Source organism: Rhinolophus sinicus, chromosome 7, assembly GCF_057876585.1.
Source record: "Rhinolophus sinicus isolate RSI-liver-muscle chromosome 7, RSI-T2T, whole genome shotgun sequence".
In the NCBI taxonomy this organism is placed as follows: Eukaryota; Metazoa; Chordata; class Mammalia; order Chiroptera; family Rhinolophidae; genus Rhinolophus; species Rhinolophus sinicus.
The window spans coordinates 50,933,308-50,954,694 of NC_142507.1; the positions used below are offsets into that span (position 1 = coordinate 50,933,308).

Genomic DNA, 21,387 nt, shown 5'->3' on the forward strand with positions numbered 1-21,387 from the left:
AAACGAGTCCCGCGATGACGCCTGTCCCGAGGCTCTGAGTTGTGGGAACTACAGCTCCCAGAAGGCTGAGCGCGGCGGGGCTCTCCCTGGGAGGTATTGCCCCGCCCCGGCAGTGGGCCTCGCCCCTCAGCCCCAGCGGGTAGGTGCAAGTTTCCAGTACTAGGTGGGCAACATAGTGGGAGTGAGTCGGCGAGTTTGTCAGGCCGGGTAGTGTAGGAAACGTGAGGACGGGTAGAATTGGCTGATGGAGGGCAGTGTTTTGAGTGTAGAAAGTGTGATAGACTTCTTTGCAGTCCTGGAAGCAGGAGTTGCTGAAGGGAAGAGCCAAGACACATATTTACTGATTACCATTTGCGAAGGGCAGCACTACATGATTTATATTTAATCAAGGGCAGCACTACATGATTTATATTTAATCTTTGCTTACTGTCCCCCGTGCATGTTTAAAGAGGCTTAAATCGTCGCAAACATGTAGAACTTGGAGCTCACTGATGTGTTTACTTAACATCCAGAATATTTCTTGTGGAAAAATCCAGGCTTTGTCTGCAAGTGCCCAGTGACTTGGCACCTTAATTTACTAAGGAGAACCTGCTGGGCTGGTTCTCTTGACTATACAGTTATCCTAAGCCTGTGTTCCAGATCTTGGCAACAGGACACAGTGAATCCATCTGTGCCCCTCTCATGGCAAAGGTCAAGTTGAGAGGAGTGACATGTGTAAGGTGAGTTTCAATATATGACATGTAACCAGTTCTTTCATATCCTAAATTCTGTCTTTGGATCAAACTGGACCAGATGTGAAGATAACGTACTTACTATAGAGTATGGCTCTCACTTGAGTCTAAACTTGTTCTCCAAGCTAGAAGGTTCTGAATGTTCTGTGGGGGGAAGGTCATTTTGAAACACTGCACATTGTCACAGTTCTTCCCCCAGCTTAGCCCATGGACTCACTTTTCAGAGTCTTACTGTGTTCCCTGAGTGGTTAAAAACTGAAAGCGATTTTCCTGTAGCCCATGTAAGGAATAGGAGCACCAAACAACACTGCTGTCACATTTGGGTTGGGGACCGCTGTTCTCAACAATTCAGTGAAAGTGTGCTACAGCTTTAGTACAAAGACCCTGGTATTTGAGCAGTTGTAGCATGCTTGACAGTTTTAGCGCATCAGAGCCCCTTCAGGGCAATGGAATGTTGGCATCTGGGTGCCAGTACCTTCTGTATAAGGGACAGGCCACCCTCATACACCCTGCATTCTGGCAGCCTGGGCCAGACATGTGGATCAGGCATCGTGAGCCGTACCTTTCGCCTGTATGAGCAATAGCAGAGGCTTATCCTGCTGGTGTGTGTGTGTATGTGTGTATGTGTGTGTGTGTGTGTGTGTGTGTGTGTGTGTGTGTGTGTGTGTGGTTGCGGGAGTGGGTAGTGGGTGCCAGGGATGGCTCAGCAGATCTCTGCAGGAAGCCAGAGCACATTAAGTTGCAAAATGACAGATTCCTGGTAGTTGAAAGCACTGTTTGTCAGCATATGTGAGACAACCCTTGGGGAGTCCTACAAATATTTGGTGTGTGATGTATGGTGGTGCTGGTAGTGACAGTAAGCTGCAGTTTAAAAGAGGCTAGAAATCTTGAAATCATGCTCTGGGGAAGGCTCTGGAGTTGGAGGATGGGGGAACTGAACACTGTTATTGTAACCCTGCTTTTACCACCAAGCAGGGCTGGTTTGGGAAATCATCCCTCCTTCCTCTGAATTGTTTTCAGAGGGTTGCATTTAATATTATGCCCAAACTCGGTTTTAACCATGAGCTTAGATAAGAAACAACCATATTCACTGTTTTATCTCCAGTCTTGAGCACAGTGCCTGGCTCACAGTAATACTCCATAAATACTTGTGGAGTGAAATTATAGGATTTATCATTGGAGTTGTCCATTTCATCACTTATTGCTCTCTATATAAATCTCCTGAGAAATTTGTCTTGGGCTAAAGTGTTAGCATTAGAACAAGCATTAAAATGTATGGAGATGACTTTTCCTTCCTTTTTGCCTTGGTTGACAGGAAGCTTGGAGGCTAATTTTAAATTTAACTACCGCAAATATTTAGAGCCTAATGGCCAGTTTAACTGTGATCTTTTCCTCCAGGATATCACCCTGGCTTGGAAGGAAGCAAAGCCGGAGAAAAGTCAGTTAGGAATGCAACAGCAGCATTCCAGGTGTGAGACCTACAAGAGGTAGAGTTAACAGTAGAGAGGGAGAGGGAGGAAGGAATCAAGGTGACTGCCAAGTTCCTGGCTTGGGCAACTTGCACCAGGATGCCATTTACCTGAAAGATAGTTGAGCAGAAGTTAACAAGTTCATTTTAGATTTGGACATTATGAGATACCTGTGAGGAGGCATCTAAATAGAAATACCGCCTAGAAAATTGATTATGTTGGTATGGGAATATATACACGGGACTCCTCTGCACATTGTTTTTAAGAAAGAATGGGAGTGGGTAAGATTCCCAGGGTGTGTGGGGAGAGAACAAAAGGGGGCCACGACTGGACTCTAAGGAACCCCGTCATTTAAGGGAAGGGCAGAGAAAGAGAGGCCTGAGGAGTGATAGAGAAAAAACAAGACTTGGGTGTTGAGGAAACCAAGCGGAGAAGGACGTACAGAGCTTAAGTGGCAGAGTCTGGATAGTCTGAATTGAAACTCACGTCTCTCTAAGCCTGTGCCTACCGTATGTACCGCAGATATTATACTGCTGAACTCCTCTCTGGGAGAGGGTAGTAATTTGTGTGGTAATCAGCCTGTATGATACCCCTCTAGCATGCGAGACCGAAACTTTATTTTTCCTTCATGACTTCTCATCAGTAAGTCTCCTTTCTTCCTACCATCGCCTCAGTCCTGATCGATGGCTTCCTAACTGGTTTGTTTTTTGTTTCTTGAATATCGTTTAGATCTCTTTCTGTTGCAAGTGACAGAAAACTTGAGTCAAGCTGATTTAACAGGAAAAAAGAAAGGAGTTGATTAGCTCACGTTGTTGAAAACTTCAGAACTGCCTCAGGCTTAGCAGGTAGAAACTCAGAAATACTATCAGTTTCTGGTTTCTATTGCGGCCCCCCCAAACCCACCTCTTATGTGTTGCCTTTATCCTCAAATTTTACCTGGTGACCCCGAGCCTGCCCCTGAGTCACACGGTTGCTGTAGCAGTGTTACTCTCTTTACCCATCAGTCTAACTGGAAACAAAGAGCTTTTTTCCCCTCATAGGAATAGAAATCCTGGGCCTCAGAATCATTTGATAGATTTGGGATGGTGCTTAATTCGGAAACAAATCATTTCCGGCCATCCCAGGTGTTGAAGGGGAGCCACCCCACCCAAACCACATGAGCTATGAGGGATGTAGTCACTTCTTCAAAGGAGATTCAGAGAACTGTTTTCACTGCTAAAAAAGTAGGGGGTGGTAAGTGGATGAGGGAAAAGCAACAGATGTCTTCCGTGCCTTTCTCCCATCTTTCCTCCCCTCATTTATCAACTTCCAATGTGCATTGTCAGTGACTCATGCTGAAGTTGCTGACCTTTTGGCAGAAGGAGGTAGGCTTAATACTTTCTACAACTCTAACAGGGAAAGTCTATGTCTATACATCTTTGTCATTTTCTTATTTAAACATCTTTATTGGTTCCCCGTAGCCCATGAAGAAATGATTTACAATATCAGTGTTCAATGGTCCACTACTCTTGTATTCCATGCTGTTTTAGAGTCCTGGAATACTTATATTTCTGTTGGTATGATACTATTGTTGTTTCAAAAACCCACGTCATTTATGTCTTGAGACATACCAGAGACATGCTTCATTAAAATTTTGAATCAAATATAGGTGAGCTTGTTTAGAACGCTGTCTTCTCTACTTCCATAATCACCAAGCAAAAGAAGAAAACCACCACTAAAGCAAGCTTCTAATGCAAGAATCATTCTTATCTATTACAAAGACTTTCCAACAAATGAGATATGAACAGAACACTTATTGGTATTAATATGGTGTCTCCATGTATATGAGATGAGATGAGATAGAAAGATGAAGACAAATGAGAAATAATTTCTTTAAAGCAAAAAAAAAGAAATAATACAGCTTGTTACAAATAAAAAATTGTCCCTGCAAAGAAATAAAACATTGCGCCGCCGCCCGCCCCCCCCCCCAAAATCTCCTCAAAGTTATCAACCAAGATAGGATTGTTTGAAAATAATGCGCTAGAGAAAAAGATTTAAGGGCAGCCTATAACGATCTCATCTATTGCTTTATCATTCCCTTAACTAGCATAGATTCAGAAAGAAGTTTTCAGCCACTGGAAAGCTTTTCACAGATCAATAATGACCTCATTGATACACTAAGATCACTTAAGAAAAGATTATAATTTTACTTCATTTTAAACCCCAATTAAACTTTCTTTTATGTAGTGCTTACTTTAAGCAATATTTCATTTTCATATTAGAATGATATGTTTAATATATATTTCAGTATATTTACATTTTACTTATTTCAAATGTATCAAATATTTCATTTTACTAATCTCAAGTACTTAAAATATATTATGTGAAATAAATACCAAAATATACTGAAATTTTACGCTAGTATTTAAGTGACTCTTTAGTTTGGGTCTGGAGGCCCCTCCAATGAGCCCGCTGTCTATATTTCCAGCCTCCTTCCCACTATCCCCGTGTCTGGGAGAGATCTGTTTACCTATGTTTCCCGTTATAGCTTGGACCTGGCTACCTCTGTTCCTTTGCCCAATGCCCCTTCTCCTGTTCTTCCTGGAATGTAACAAGCACAACTGTTAGAATGGAATCTTAAAGCAAATTCATTTTTGACTCCCATTATTTTTTCAAACCTGCAGTAAGGGGCTATTTCTCCGTACCCCTAGGAAAGACAAAGATTGTTTCTCAGACGTAATAAAAATAGTCATTTCTTAAGTGACTAAATAAAGTGGCAAAGTAAAGAGGCAAGCAGGAGTCAATGTGGCAGTCCTAGGTAAGAATGATTACCTCAACCTTAATTTAAGGTAGAAGTTTCTCGTCTCTTCCAGCTTGGGCTGGCTGGAAATCTGCAGTGTGACGGTGAGGGAGAGAAGGGTTCATGGCTTCTTCGTTGCTTCCTTTCATGTTCCTTCTTCTCTTCTTCCATCTGCCACCCCTGCAGGATCTGGAGCTTGGTGAAGGGGAGAAGGGAGGGGACTTCCGGTAGCAAAATTCTGGGTGCTGCGGAGGTAATCAAGCTGCTGCTCTGTGAACCTTGCGGACGGTGAAAGCCTGTTGCTCTTTTGAGGGACTTTCGTGGCTTCCTCAGAGACCTTCCCTTTCCTCACGCTTCTGCACCCTAGGTCTCCAGCAGCGATTCACCTCCAGTTCTCTTCTGTGGAGGCCCCTCAGCCATGCGGGAAGTCATTTTGAACAGAGGCTGAGCAACACCACACCAGTTCCTTCTCCCCAACCCCCACGTCACCTGGTCCATAGGAAACCCCATGTGCCCAGGGAAACGGAGTGAGGCTGCTTCCCCAGCCCTCAGCCTTCTAGATTAGATTCTCAGGTGTGAGCCAGTCAGGAGCGTGTGTTCTTCAAACTGTGGGAGACACCCTTAAGTTATGTACATAGTTGCCACCAAGTCCTGTCCTTTGGTGTGAGGTAAGGGGCGGATATTCTCCCCCACCGTCACCTTTGGTGAGGAGGGTGGAATTCTTCGCACCCAACAGTTCTCTCCAAAGCATTCTTTTCAAAAAGCTTCCTAGCTCCCATTCAGCAAGCATCTCTTGATGTCGATGTGGGTGACAATTTAAGACTTACGTGCCTCTCCCCCCCCCCCCTTTTTACCGCCTGCTTTGACAGTGGTTTCATTTTGGTCCAACACATAGCTCTGGAATGTGCCTCCGCTGAAACTTTCATTTTAACATCTCGTTACATCCCTAAAGCTCATATTCATGCCTCTACCTTCAGAAAATCGTCCCTATAACCCCCACGATAGTCATTTTTTACTTCATTGAACTGTTAGGTGTGGATCATTTTGCCATTCCCGTGGCACTCGTTTCCTGCTTTGTACTGTAGTTATTGAAGTATACTTATTTCCATGAAAAATTTGTAAGTTCCTCCAAGGTAGAGACTACGCATCTTCATTTTTGTATCACCAAAGTCTTACACACGGTAGGTACGTGATAGTTATTGTATCCCCAAAATGGTGTCCTCAATATGGCTGTGCGTTATCCAGTCTTGGAAAGCTGACAATGTCTTCAGTGCCACCTGTATCTGTAGAGTATGTGCTGAGTTTCAAGCGCTGTGCCCAGTTGGGGACACAAGTTTGGACAAGACCTAGTCATGTCTAGGAGCAGTCTTAAGCATCCGAGGAAGCTGGAATATTGCCAACATAGTACGTAAGTCTGCAATGAGAAGCGCTCTACAGGTTGTCCCCTGGGCTGACTGGTTAACACAAACCAGGAGGCTCAGGGAAGTCTTCAGAAAGTTAGAACTACCTGGATTTTTTTTCAATTGAGCTAGACTTTACCCCTTTATCACAAAATTCACCCCTTTAAAGTATACAATTAAGTGATTTTTAGGATATTTACAAAGATGTGCAACCGTCATCATTATGTAATTCCAGAACATATGCATTACCCCAAAAAGTAACCTCATGCTCATTGGCAGTCATTCTCCGTTCCTCCCTTCCCCAGCCCCTGGCAACCATTAATTGGCACCGGACCCAGAGGTGAGTACTGGTCCTTCCCACGCGTACTGCTTCTGCCAGAAAAAAATGTGGCCTAATTAGACCGTCATACATTTGCCCGTACGTTGGATTCCTCTTGGTACGAAGCAGTCAAGATAATTCTCTCCGTGTTTTTTAATGATGAAGATACCATTTGCATTTTTTTTTCATCCTATGCTAAAGCTCTCTGAGTACCCACTTCAGGTAAGACTCGAGAATTTGCCTCTCACAGAGGGTCCTTCCGATTGTCACTAGAGGGCACTGCTGCTGTGTGCGAAGTGCCATTCCTGGGGGGACTGGAAGTCTGTGTCTGTGAGAGTCACAAAAGGCTCGTGGTGCTGGGTTGGTTTGTTCTAGAGAATGGTTGAGGAGGGTTTCCTTGGCCAGCTGGGAAAGGGTGGGAGGAGCGGTGGGAGGGGTCCCTGCCCACCTCACTCTCCTCCACAAGCCCTCTCCTCCCTTGGGGCGGCAGGCCTGCCAGAGGGTGGAGGCAGAGGCTGTTACCTGCTTCAGGAGCAATAACTGTGCACTGTGCTGCTTAGAGCCGGCAGTGTTTGCAGGAGGAGATTAACCATGGAGGGGTTGTGAGAACTCCCAGTTCAGAACATTGAAAGAACATTGAGATGCAAAGATTTATGAGGGAGAAAGACTCGCGTAAGAAAAGGAAATTAGAAACCAAGCAAGCAGAATATTCAAAAGGCAGCTACACACCACGCATAATAATGAAGTCGCCATGACTCCCTTCAGCGCAGGTCGGTCTCCTTAATAATTTATATAGCAACTCTGCTTCCCACTGCAAACAGGTGGGTGTGGGGGGCTTTGCAAATGTTTCCTTGTTGCTCCTTTCACTGTCTCCCAGAGGAAGGTCGGATTGTCCAGAAGGCTTTCCTCTGGGTATCCAGATGGAGAAACAGGCTCCTCGTGCCTGCCATTTGCATAAGGTAACGGAGTGAGACGATGGCAGCTCTGGGACCAGCAGGCAGACCTGCTCATCAGTGCCATATGGATAGCACCGAGGTCCCTCAGGCACCTCGAGAGGATGGGATGGGGCTGAGGGGTGTAGGCAAATGTCAGAAGATGCGTGGACTTTGAAATGGAGGCAGGCACCCGAACCACACTGGGTTCCTTTGGAAAATGATGCCACAGGAACCTCATGTCTGGTTGGGTCTTGTTCGGTTGATTTATGGCGTGGGGAATGTCTGTGGCATGCTCTCCCCACTGACACCCCCCAGTCCGGTCCCTTCCCCTCCTTACCTGGGCTTGTGGCTGATTTTCCCGGCCTTCACTCTCTCCTTCAGTTGGACTGTGAACACTGCTGCCAGAACCACCACTTCCTCCATGTGCCCCTCCCCGGATAGCAAACCTTCTCTGGTGGAAGTCACGAACAAGTCATATCAGCCCTATAGATATGCTTTGAGAACGTGGTGTTTTAAACATATTTTGAATTCATTTCCAACATTGAAAAAGAAAGATTTTAGATAAAAATCTGAATTTCTAGCTTTTGGGGGGGGGGAATTAGAATATTTGGCAACTCTAGGCCTGTGCTTCCGCATTGCAGTTGACTGGGGCAGAGAAGCGTCACAGCCTTCAGACAGGGCTCGTGCTTTCCATTCCAGTCGGTCCCTGCCTCTCTCCTGTCTACCCACCTCCCCAGCTTTACCAGTGAGGGGGACCGGCCTGGTCCTCTGGACTGAGTTCATTACACCTGTTCTGTGGCAAACCCTGGCCCAGAATACAGGGTCCCCAATCGGGCTCCCCATCAGCATTACTGAAGGGGCACCAGCTTCAGGGCCTTAATGCAGTGATGCTCAGTCCACGTGTGAGTTTAGACACAGACACACACACACACACACACACACACACACACACACACAAGTGATATTTCTCCTTAGCCAGGCAGTGGCACTGAGGATGGAAAGGAGGGATCCAAGTTTTCTGAGTAACTCGGTAGATGGTGGTGATTTATTGGGATAGCGAGCTGTGGAGGGGGAGCAGAGGAGACCCCTCAGATGGAGATATGCAGAAAGCAGTTGGATCGCTGACTCCCGGGCTCGGTGGCAAGGCCTGGCCTAGAGGAAGAGTCTGCAGAGCCTCCAGCTGTGCCACCAGCCCTGAGGGGATTGATGAAGCTGTGAGAGTGAAGAGATGCCCAGGGAGGGAATATAGTCTGCGGAGAGAATAAGGCCAAGGTCAGAATACTGGGGAGCACCGGGCAGAAGGACAGTCAGCAGGAAAACAAGACGAGTTGATCACAGGAGCCTGACAATTATCAGGAGAAACCAGGGTCTCAGAAGCTCAGAGGGAAGAGGGCTTCTAGAAGAGAGTGGTTAGATCACACACACGTAAGATGAGGTCTGAAAACGATCTATCTGATTGGCAAACTGGGAGGAGGTAACTTTTGTTTTCCAAGTGCAATACATTTGGAGGGATGGAGGCAGAAGCGTCAGTGCCATGAATTGACACAAATGGGGGAAGAATAGAAACGCGTATTTGCCAACTATTCTTTTGTGAAGTTAAGAAGAAGGAAAGAATTTCAAGAAGTAGGTAGAGGAGCTGCAGAACTGAAAAGGGGGTTTTCTTTTTCTTTATTCTGATCTGTTGCAGAGGACGGCGGGGGGAGGAGAGGCTGCATTTAAAGGGTAGGGAGACCGAGTGTGGAGCAGAGCCCAGGAGGAAAGCACAGGGTGAGAGGAAGAGCATGTGACCAGCTCTGAGATCCAAAAAGCATCCCTTCACCCTCTGGGTCTGGAGAGGGGAGGAGAAGGAAGTTGCAGGTGAAGGGGTGGGAAGTTGGAATTCATGCCTGCTGGCTTCAGATTTCTTTGAAGTCAGACGCAAGCGAGACGACTGGAGGAGAGTGCGTGTGGGTGGAATGGGTGGTGCTGAGAGTGCTTATTTTAGGGTGCTCTTATTTTAGGGAGCCCTAGAGGGAATAGCTGCTTTCCCTATATTCTTCAGAGGTATCTGTACTTCTTTTTTAAAAATTATGTTACCCATTTTAAGTGTACAATTCAATAAGCTTTAGCACATTTACAGAGCTGTACAACCATCGTCACAATCCAGTTGTATCAGCATTTTTATCACCCCACACACACCCCTCATGCCCACTTTCCATCACTCCCCATTCTCACCTCCAGCCCCAGGCAACCACTAATCTGCTTTCTGTCTCCATGGATTTGCCTCTTCTGGACATTTCCCGTACATGGAACCATACCACATGTGACCTTTGGTCTCTGGCTTCTTTCACTCAGCACGATGTTTTCCAAGTTCTTCCATGTTGTAGTAGGGATTGGTACGTCACACCAGTGAAGTGCCGTTTAGGGCTGAACAATCGTCTGGTCCATGGATATATCCCGCTTTTTTATTCAGTCCCCAGTTGATGGACCCTGGGTTGGTTCAAGTTCTTGACTGCTCTGCACGTTCAAGTTCATGTCTCTGCATGCACTTGTACTTTCATTTCTCTTGTGTAAATACCTCAGAGTGGGATCCCTGGATTAAACCGTAAATTGTTGTTTCACTTTTTAAGAAACTGCCACACTGTTTTGCAAGGTAGCCGAACCATTTTACCAGCAATGCAGGGGGTTCCAGTTTCTCCGCATCCTGTCGACACTTGGTGGTGTTTGTCTTTTTTATTATAAACATTCTAGCAGCTGTGAACTGGTATCTCGTTGTGGTTTTAATTGACATTTTCCGAAGGACTAGTGATGTTGAGCATCTTTTCATGCACTTACTAACCTTTCATGTATCTTCTTTGGTGAAATACCTAGTCAAATCCTTTGTCCATTAAAAAAGTTAGTTGTCTTCCTATCACTAAGTTGTAAGAGTTCTTCTTTACTTTTTACTAGACAATTCCTCATTATTCCAGTCCCTATTATACTTAATAATTGTATATATTAAATCTCCCCTCCTCAAAAGTACTATGTGATGTCTCATTTTATTGCAGTCTGACTTTTACCGGTGGCGACAAATATTTGTTCTCCGGAAATACCAGAACAGAAATAAGAAAAAGCGAAAGCTTTGGCGCTAGACAGATTTGCATTCTGAACTTACATGTTATCATCTGTAAAATGGGAAAAGAATGCCTATATCACAGGATTATCTTAAAGATTAGCGACAATAGACATGAATAGTTTATCACAGAGATTGGCACTTGGTAGCAACTCAATAAATGGTAGTCAACAACATGACAGCAGTTAAGTGGTCAAGAGCTGAAAAGAAATCGTAGGGTGTCCTGTAGGTGACAGTACTGTTCAGTCAAACTATATTTGATGAAAAGGTCCCCGTAGTTCTTTAGTGAAAAGTGTCCTTAATTGGCACCTGAGTGCTGCCATTGTCAGAGACAGGGAGAGGCTGAGTGATGGCTGAGGAAGGTCCTCAGGCTGTGGTTGCATTTTGGGACCTCATCAAGAATATGGAGTCTGGTCTTCCGCTTCCGAGTGCCCATTTTATCAGTACCCCAGGCGTGTCCAACTTTTAGAAGGCTGACTCATGCCAACTCAACTCACACAGTTATTTTAGTCTTCAGGATAAGTGGAGTGACTCACTCTCTTGGGGCTTGATCCATTACTCAGCCATGAAGTGCTGTGAAGGTTTGCAAAAACGAGTACAGGGGTGGCTGGTTAGTTCAGTTGGTTGGAGCGTGGTGCTAGTAGCACTAAGGTTGCCGGCTCGATCCCCCGCATGGGCCACTGTGAGCTGTGCCCTCCTTAAAAAAAAAAAGAAAGACTAAACATTTTCATATTCAATGGACTATACATGGAGACACAGCCTTAAACTAAAACGATCACATTTACATTGAAGAAGCATAAAGGACAACACATCACAAGCATCAACGCATTATGACAATCATTTAGTTTACTGGTAGGTCTAGACATTTTCATAGAATATTTACATTTTGTGTGTAAGACGTTTCTGCTGCCTTAAAGAACGTAGAAACCAGAATTAGGAACAGACACAATGAAGGAGCCTTACAGGGTTAAACAGTAAGTAGTAGGTTGGCAAGTAAAGAGTGGATCTTAACACTAATGGAGCTGGAAAACTGCCAGCTGGGGATTGGCGCAGCCTCTGTACTCTTGGGTGGGGAAGCTGGAGTGTGTTTGAGAATACCCTCCTCTTGTTCTGAGAGGGTCCTCTCTGTGATCACTCGTCATCCTCGGGAAACCTGCTCCAGACATGTTCAGCATGCTATTTGGTTCACTTACCTGGAGTGTGGTCCATTACTGCAGTGTCAGGACAGTTTCTTCTGCACTTGCCTGTGAGCTGTGCTACTCTGCAAACCAGGTGTGCGTGAAAGGCAAGGATGGGATTTTGCTCGAGCATTTGCATCCTAAGACCAGGAGAGCAGGTTATGGCGGGTGGAACACGTATGCTTGATGGTTTCTTGGCTACACACCAGGAAACAAACTGGGGAGGACGTGGGTTAGGTGGTTGGTGCACCACGTGGTTTTATTTAGTACCTTTTTTTTTTTGGTCACAAATAGGTGCCACAAAGTAACCTGTAAGAGGATGGAAGACACTGGATGTGCCGTCTACACAGGCAAGGAAATGACGTGAGCTCTGGACTGAAGATGGGAGGAACTTGGGCCTGGTGGAAGTGGGGGCCTAGATTCTAGGCATGGAGAGGCAATGGCATTTGTCAGCTACTCTCTCTGTTGTGCGTCCCCTGTCCCAACGGCATTTATTACACATTCAGACCAGGGTTAGTCAAGAAATGTGGTTATGCCCACACTTAAGGCACAGTGTGTGGGGTGAGCTGCTACTCCTGGAGAATGAAGTTACAAGATGACAAGAGGTAGAGCAGAGTAGAGGACAAACCCTGCACTTCATCTGAGGGTCCCTATGGCGGCCAGTTAAAGCCATGGCAGGTCGTGTTCCCGAGGTGCCTGCATGGCATTCTCCAAAGCTATTTCCCCTGTCGAAGTGTGATTGAGAGAGAGACAGACAGACAGATGAGAGGGAGGCAGGGACGGAGGGAGGGAGGGGGAGAGAGAGAGAGAGAGAGAAGTGGATAGGGGGTAAGAGGTAGGAGGAATCTGGAACAATCTTTTTTCCTCCTCATTCAACTTCAATAAATAACTCAAATATCTTAATAGCCCTATTTTTTTCAATTTTCTTGCAATTTAATTTGAGGGCTTTGGTAATGCACCATTGTTAGCACAATGAGCATTTTTTTTTAACTTAAAGAGAAGCTTTGTGTTTAAGTGAAAGTCACATACAGAAGGAATCTAATTTTTTTTAAAAAAGTCTTTGAACAATTTTCAAACAGAAGTCAAACACTCTTCCTACCCCCCTTTCTCCACCAACCTCCCCCGGGGCCACCTAAGGAGACTTGGAAATAGTTCCTGGTATTCCAGGGACAATCCGCAGGCGATTAGCTTATCATAAACATGGGTCTTAGGAAAAAGAATTATCTTCCCCTCAGGTTATGGAACAAAGAGTGTAGGCGGGTCCAGGGTGGAGGACCTGAGTGGCCGGCCTGTGTGGGGAGCACAGGCAGATCCCAGGGTGTCAGAGCATGTAGACCAGCTGGCCACCCGTCCTGTTTGAATGTGGGCTTCGTAGAGGGGACCAGGGCTGGTTGGCGCTAATGATTGGTCCCCATTTTAATCATTGCAGCCAATAAGAGGAATGCCTTTTAATGATCCAAACTGAAATATTTGACCTGGAAGAAAGGTACAGACAAGTGTACGTACTCAATCCAGGGACGTGTTTGGGGTAAGTGAAGAGATATTTTGCATATAACATGGTGTGACGACATAGAGTATGGTATACCTTCTCTCTTTGTTTGTTCTCACCACTTTGCATACCTGCCTGTCGACTTCAAAAATCAGGTAAGTTCCATCCAATCCAGATATCTCTCTATAACAGGACTTTACAAAGTCCTTTTACCTTGGGACTTTATATGATGGAAGAAATAAGAATTACTAAACTCACATTCTGGAATTAGAACTTAATAGATTTTACCAGCTGGCTAACTCCCACATAAATGCATACATGCTCTATAAAGGATATAAAGTTGACTCGGTAAGGAACTGGTAAAAATCCTCAAGTCTGGCTGCAAGAATGCCTGGTTCTTGTCGAATTCATAATTTTCTTCTCGTTCTGTAGATTCTCTTCTATGTACTGTGTCATTTCCCCTTAAATAACAGGCCGCATTGAGATGTGTCTTTCTTCGACTGGGGCCTTTATTCCCAGTCTTTATTAGATGCTAGTTTATTTTATGCAGTTTGTATCAGCCAAGAAAATTGTTGACTTCCTCCAATGAGCAAGAGAAATAATCAGACAGGGACAGCCACAGCCTCCCACCCCTGCCTCCACCCTCCTGCCAGGGTCTGTGCCACATACTCTGCTTTTCAGACATTCACGTACACGGACCGTCTCTCCTTCACTCTTGCCTTCCGTCTCACCCCTGCCATCTCCTCAAGCCCTTCTCCCTATGCTTGTCTCCCTGTCATCTGTTGTCACTGGATCATTCTCACCAGTATGCCCACATGCTGTTACTTCCTCCATCGAAGAAATAAATCTTTTCTTGGCCCCTCTTTCTTCTGCAGTTCTATCCCATTTCTCTTTTCCCCTTTACAGCAAAACCCCTTGGAAGTGTTGCTGTCTGCCATTCCTCTCTCCCATTATCTCGTCAATCCACTCCTAACAGCTGTTTATCTCCATTAGTCAGAGGTCAACAGTGACTTCTACAGAGCTAAATCCAATAGTCATTTCTCATTTTTCGTGACTGGCCACTGCTTCTCCCTCCATTACTTCTCCAACCTTATCTCTAACTCTGTCCCTGCTGCCCCCGCTCCAGCACCACAGTCCTCACTGTTTCTCAAATCCTCCAGACACACTCCCTCCTCCAGCCCTTGTCCTGGCTGTTTCCTCTGCCTACGATGCTCTCACCCAGATGTTAAAAGGGTACGCAGACATGGTACCCTTTTAAAATCTCCACTTGAGTGTCACCTTTTCCTGACACCTCCTCTTACCATCCTGTTTAAAGTTATTGCCCCCCCCCCGCCCACCGTCACTCTTGGTTCTCTTTTGTATTAGTTAACTACGGCTGTGTAACAAATTACCCCAAAACTCCATAGCTTAAAACAACATGAGACATATATTACCTCTCACAGTTTTTGTGAGTCAGGAATTAGGGAGCGTGGGTGGTTCTGTCGTGGGGTCTCCCAAGAGGTTGCTGTCACCTGTCACTTCAGACTGCAGCAGTGAACCGCAGGCTTCCCTGGGGCCAGAGGATTCATTTCTAAGATGCCTTATTCAAATAGCTGTTGGCAGGAGGCCTCAGCTTCTCCCTGCACAGACCTCTTCCTGGGCTGCTTCTTGGGCAGCTGGCTCCACCCAGAACAAGCCACCAGAGAGATAACCAGCAGAAGCTGCAATGTCTTGAATAACCTAGTCATGGGAGCCACACACCATCACTTCTGCACTAGCCTCTTAGTCTCACAGGCCAGTCCTATTCAATGTGGGAGGAAACACAAGGTGTGTTTCCAGGGGCTGGGGCCATCTTGGAGACCACACCTTCACTCTATTTTTTTTCCATAATGCTCATACCTCCTAACATGCCATGTCATTTACCTATTTCAGATGTTAATTTTTGGTCTCCCTACGCTCAGCTGTAAGATCCTTGAGGGTGTGTGATTTCCATCTGTTTTGAAGAGGATTATATCTCTAGTGACCAGCAGAGTGTCTAGCGTATCGTAAGCACCTAACTATTTGTCAAATGAATAATTGGATATAAAGCTCTGTAAAATCCTGTCTGCCTACCCTGATTCTTATTCTGAAGCAGCTTCTCTCTCTGAAATTTCAAGGAGCCGCAGCTCCAGCCGGCTCTTTACACTTCTCTGAGCGCGCAGTGACCCGTCTTTGTTTCCTGACCCAATCTATTTTGTGCCTTTGCTGGAGTGAAAGCTTCCTGATTGAGACCTGAGCTAAAAACAAATTCTCCCTCATTGAACCCCTCTCTGACCACCACCACCACCACCATCAACACCCCCCCACACACACACACGTTTTTCTGTGACCATTTCATGCCCAGTGTAGGTAAAAGTACACACAATGTCTTCAGAGTCCGTCAGGGCTAAGAGCTGAGGAGGGAATGATAATAAGGAGAAGAAAGACAGAGGAAGGAACTCTGGTGGTAGGGTGGCTGTAAGAGAACCAATGGCCCATGATTGCTCTGTTCTATGGTCTAAGAGAGGCGCTATTAGCATCTGGATGACAGTCCTCCTGCCACCAGAGTCCAGGAATTACTGACAGGAGCGGCAGCACGTATCCCCGCTCTCCTTGCTATGGCAGTGCCAACAGCTGAGCTGGTAGAGGACATGCTGGTACCTGAGGAAGTGGGAACCTCCGCTGAGGGGAGTTTAGGTAAGAGAGCAGGTGGCAGCTGTGAAGGGCAGGGCTGAGCTGGTGAGGAGAGCGCCCCGGCCTCGCCGTCCGCTTTCGGGCCCATCCTGACTTTTCCTCACAGGCTCTTGCTTCAGCCATTTCCCCACACCTATACCTTGCTTCTCCCTTTACCACAGGCTTTCCCCACAGTCTGCAAATATGATAAGCTCTCCCCTATCCTGAAAACCCATCCTCTCTACTGAGACCACTTTTTGTCAGGTCTTAGCCATCCCCCAAATAAAATGAACACACACTAAAATGCACGTTCCTCTCCATTTGGTCCTGTTTCCAACCACCATTTGTCTTTTCTTAGCAGATTTATTAAATGAGCTACTCCTGTGCCTTCCCTTCCTCATCAGGTTATTCATTTATGAATTTATTCAAGAAGCAATTTGTCCAGGACCTAGTATGTATAAAATACCGGAAATAGAGAAACGGAGGATGGAACACTCTGCCTAGTAGGGACACAGGCAGGTAAACAAATGATAATATTACGCGATGAGAGCAAAAAAGAGGACGCATGCAAGGTCCAGAGGTAATGCAGGAGAAAGGGTCATTAGCTCTAGAGGAGAGAGGCAGGAATCCGAGATGGTTTTCTGGAGACCTGGAATGTGAACTAGATTTTGCAAGACAACAGGTGAACATAGGGCTGGGGGCGTGGGGGAAACGGAGAGTCTCTTGGAAGTTGGATAAGAGAGACTGACCCGCTTAATCAAGTACACGGAGATGATATAAAAGGAGGAAAACACACAGGAGTTGGCAGCATGGAGGTCACTCCCGGTACCACGGAATGAAGAGTGTTGCAGCAGGATGGGAAGCAAAGAGCGAGAGGGTAGCGATGGTTTGGGCAGAAGCTTAGCTGAGATGGGGAATATTGTAGGATGGCAGCTAGAGGAGAGAAGTGCAGGATGGGAGAACTGCTGAGACAGGAGGCAGTCACCTCATAGTCACCGGCCTTTTAGGGTTTGTGTGAGGATTAAAAGAGTTATTACTACGTGCCGAGTGGCAATGCCCGCTCATACTCCTTTAGTAGGTAGAGGAGCCAGAATGCAAATTCTCACCCTTGGATGTCAATCCCAAGCTGTTTGATTGCCTCAGGAAGGTCTGGGGAAAGGGTTCCCACACTCAGAGTTCTTGGGAAATGGGGACAGATTAGAGAGATTGGGCAGGGCCATCGGAGGCCACTCAGAGGTCTCATTACTCATCGAGGAGAAACAGGCTCTGAGCTTCCTGAGTTCTGACAGGGTCACACCTCCCCTCACCAGTTCTCCCCACATGACTTCTTAGCCTGACTTCTTCAGAAAGGAAGGTGCCTCCCAGGGTGGGGCTGAGGACAGACCTTATCCCCTGACAGCCCCCAGGACATCCCTGTGCCCCTCCCAGCTGTGCATTGCAGGTGGGGCGCTGCGCCATCTGGGGAGGATTGCTGAGCCCTGCAGTTTTGCTGGCTGCCCTGTCAGCAGGGAGGGGGGCGTTCTTCAGGAGGAGAGTTTCGGGAAGCTCCCTGCTGTGAGCCACCCTGATTGAAGGAAACAGCAGACTGCCTTAAGTCCCTGGCCTGGGGACAGTCTCAGATGAGGGCAAAAGTAGCATATGTATGCTAAAGGTTTTAAAAAGCCATTCATAAGAGAAGAAAAAAAACATCTCCCATAATTATATCACCCAGAGATAGTCACTGTTACCATTTGGGGTAAGTCCTTCCAGACTTTGCACCGGCTTTTTCCACATAGTATGCAAACTTCATTTCATGTTAATATACTTCCAAGTATATCATGTTAAGTGATTGTACGTATAGTAGTTCCGTGAATCAACTACAGGGGTAATTTGCACAAGAAGACATGGTTTGTGTAAGCCTACATTCCACTTCACCCATCTCCCCCGAGGCAGCCCCTCCAGAAACCATATTTCCACACTCTGAGTGTATCTGAAACAAGGCTTTTCCTTCCAGACCCTTCCCTCTTCCAAAGTTCCATTCTTCTGTCACCCACACACAAGCCCCTAGAGTCACTTTTTCTTCCTTCCCTAACATCTGCTAGTTACCACATCCGGTCAGTTCTTCTCTGCAATCCTTTTTCACCCATCTCCCCCTTCATTCCTGCTTTCAGTACCTGAGGCCAGAATATTATTAACTTAGGCCTGATTACAAGATTCTCCAGCTTACTGCAATTGCTCCTTAATGTATGTCCCTTCCTTTGGTCTTTCTCTCTTTCTTTCCTTCTAATTCATTCTTCAGAATGCTCTCAGATTTCAAATCCTGCTCAAAAATCTTCAATGACTTCAAATGCCCTAAAACATATCTTGCATTTGTAAAGCACACTATTTCTTTTCTGAAAATAAAATATGCCTGGTAACCTATAGGAACATATACTTCTTATGAAGTGTGATCTACCTATATGTGTAATTTAGAAACATTCGTCAACCTCAGTGCATAGCCCAACACTTGGCAAATGGTAGCTACTCCCATATGAAGGGTGAATAAATGAGTGAATGAAGTGCTTTCTATTTTCCATTGACTTTCATCATAAAACTGGAGTTATGTCTTCTCTGGGTTAAAAGTAATGAGTTCACTAATGAGCAGGCTTGAAAATATTGGCAAGGAAGATATTAACATGGTGGGCAGGCATGAGGTATTGTACTGAGTATGTGATGGTGGGAAGTTTCCATCACTTTTTTCGGGCTTTTGCAGTGACGCTTTACAGCATATCCAAAATCTAGGGCCTCTGGTCTTCTCCACACGCCTTAGCGCGTTTCTCAGACAAGTCCTAAGCAACTTGGGGGAAAAGGTGAAATATTATTTTTTGGATATAATGCGTTTGAGTGATGCAGGGAGAGGGAAGGGAGCCTCCAGTTCGGTGAGGGTGACACGACACACCGGTAACCAGCAAAGCAGAGTCCTGGCAGGCGTAGCTCTGGAGCTTGGAATGGGAGCACCTTGGACATACCACTATTCCCGTGCGCCTGATTCCTTATCCATAAAATAGAGATAATACCTACCGCGTTGGTTGTACAGAGGGTGAAGTGTAGTGAGGATGTATTTGCGCAGATAGCACAGGGTAAAACAAGGCAATAAATAACTATTACTATTGCATGAGTCAGGATTCTCCAGAGAAACAGAATCAATAAGAGATATGAGGTTTATTATGAGGAATTAGGTCACGTGACCATGGCGGCTGGCAAGTCAGAAATCTGCAGAGTCGATGTCCCACTTCAAGTCCCACCGCCAGCAGACTGCTATAGAACCAGGGAGAGCCAATGTCCCAATATAAAGGCCATCAGGCAGGAAAATTGCCCCTATTTTGTGGAGGGTCAGCCTTTTGTTCTATCCAGAATTTCAACTATTTGGACGAGGCCCACTTACGTTCTAGAGGGCAATGTGCTTTACTCAATCTACTGATTTCAGTGATAACCTCATCCAAAACACCCTCCCAGAAACACCTAGAATCACGTGTGATCAAATACCCGGGCACCGCATGGCCCAGTCAAGTTGAAACATCACAGCTATTATGGGTGATAATAAATGGTAGGTACAAAGTGCTGTGAGAGTCCATCAGGGGTATTGATCAGTCTAGGGCAGGCCTTAAAGAAAAAGGATGATGAAGGCTTTCTAAAAGTTATGGAGCCTAACAGCCTGTGTGTCACCCAGGTGAAGATGTCCAGACGACATTCCATATAAAGGTCTGGGGCTCAGGTGAAAGAACTGCCAGTAGATCAGGATGTGAGTGTCAAGTTAGAAGCTGAGCCATGAGAATGAATGAGATCAGTCAGGAAAAAAAAAAAATGTGTAAGTGAAAAACAAGGGAATGGAGCCATGAAGAATAACAGCATTTTACGGGCGGCCAACAGAGAGAACTAGCTAGAAGAAAAATGTACTACACTGGCATGCTCCCCCAAGTTCACCACTTGAAACAAATAAATGCCTTCTTCTTTTCTGTCAACTCAAAGATCTTAACATTCATTTACAGAAAATTGGTGCTACTTCTTTGTTTCCCCGAAAATAAGATCTAACTGGAAAATAAGCCCTAGCATGATTTTTCAGGATGACATCCCCTGAACATAAGCCCTAATGCATCTTTTGGAGCAAAAATTAGTATAAGACCCGGTCTTATTTTCGGGGAAACACTGTTATATGAAACGGTAAGCACACATGAGGTGAGACATCTGGCTGCTATCACAGCTCCCCACCTCTGGCCCAGATTGCTAGAAACCACCATTAGGTGACTAGGCAGGGGACAATCTAGTAGGTGGCCACCTCCATGGAATGACTTGGGAAGGTCCTTCTACCTCAGCACCACCCCTGCTAATACCTGCAGCAATTCTTCCACTGCAGACTTTTTGGAGGGAAGGACCATTTCCTATTCGTCAGTAGGGGCTTAAGAGAGCTGGCACTGTTTCTAACTGGTCTGATTGAGGACCAGTCACTTCCCTCTCTGGGACTCCGATTCCTCCTTCGTGGAATGAAGAGATTGAACTTGGTGGTCTCTAAAGTTGTGTCTTGCCCTAACTTTCCATGAATCAGACTGTAAAGAACTGTTGAATTGTCTCCATGAATGAATTTGTCTTTTTGCATTTGGGTCAGAAAATCCCACCAAGAGAAGGAACATGTTATAAGCTATTCATATAAGCATAAGTTAATATTTCTGACTGTTAAGTGTAGGATTTTGTCAAATGGGAGGTCCTGTGGGGTTTGGGGGTTGGGGGTGGGAGGAAGGGAAAGAGAAATAAATAGTCTGAGTAGGGGACACCAATCATGAGAATAAGCCTGTTGGGTGAGTAGGGATTCGGGTGGAGATGATGCGAGGAAATCTATGCCAGCCAGAGCGGGTTCCTGGAATCTCAGAAATCTGGATTTTGGTTCAGGGATTCTGGTTCAGTGTAACAAACATTTATTGAGAATCCACCATGTGCCAGGCACTCAGCTAAGAAGAGCGGATACAGCAATGAGTAAAAGCAAGTCCCTGAGCTTCAAGGATTCACAGTCAGAGACTGAGAGGGAAAAGAAGCGCTTCAGCGGAGAGTATTAATCATACAGCACGTGGTACAGAGTGTAGATTCTGGGCCAGATTGCTTAGATCTGAATCCCAGCTCTGCCACTCACTAGTTGTGAGACCTTGGGCAGATCTCTTAACCTCTCTGTTTCCATTTCTCCATCAACAAAATGGGGATAACAATAAAACCTACGTATAGGGTTGTTGTGAGGATAGAGTGAGTTGTCTGGAACACACATTAGAGATAAGTGTTTGTTATGACTCAGTCATGGAGGGCAGGCATCAGGTATTACGGG

General features: G+C 45.7%; 2 long non-coding RNA genes across 2 annotated transcripts; one reads left to right on the forward strand and one right to left on the reverse strand.

Moving 5' to 3' along the window:
- Positions 1-116: 116 nt before the first annotated feature.
- Positions 117-20,447, forward strand: LOC109451563 (uncharacterized). Its single transcript, XR_002137992.3, has 4 exons — positions 117-719; positions 12,197-12,265; positions 13,332-13,430; positions 15,303-20,447. It is a non-coding gene; the product is annotated as an uncharacterized LOC109451563 (long non-coding RNA).
- LOC141568472 (uncharacterized) lies at positions 4,008-15,284 on the reverse strand. The gene is made up of 3 exons (XR_012491612.2): positions 14,825-15,284; positions 11,918-12,042; positions 4,008-11,421 (listed from the first exon to the last, which is right to left on the reverse strand). It is a non-coding gene; the product is annotated as an uncharacterized LOC141568472 (long non-coding RNA).
- Positions 20,448-21,387: the final 940 nt, after the last annotated feature.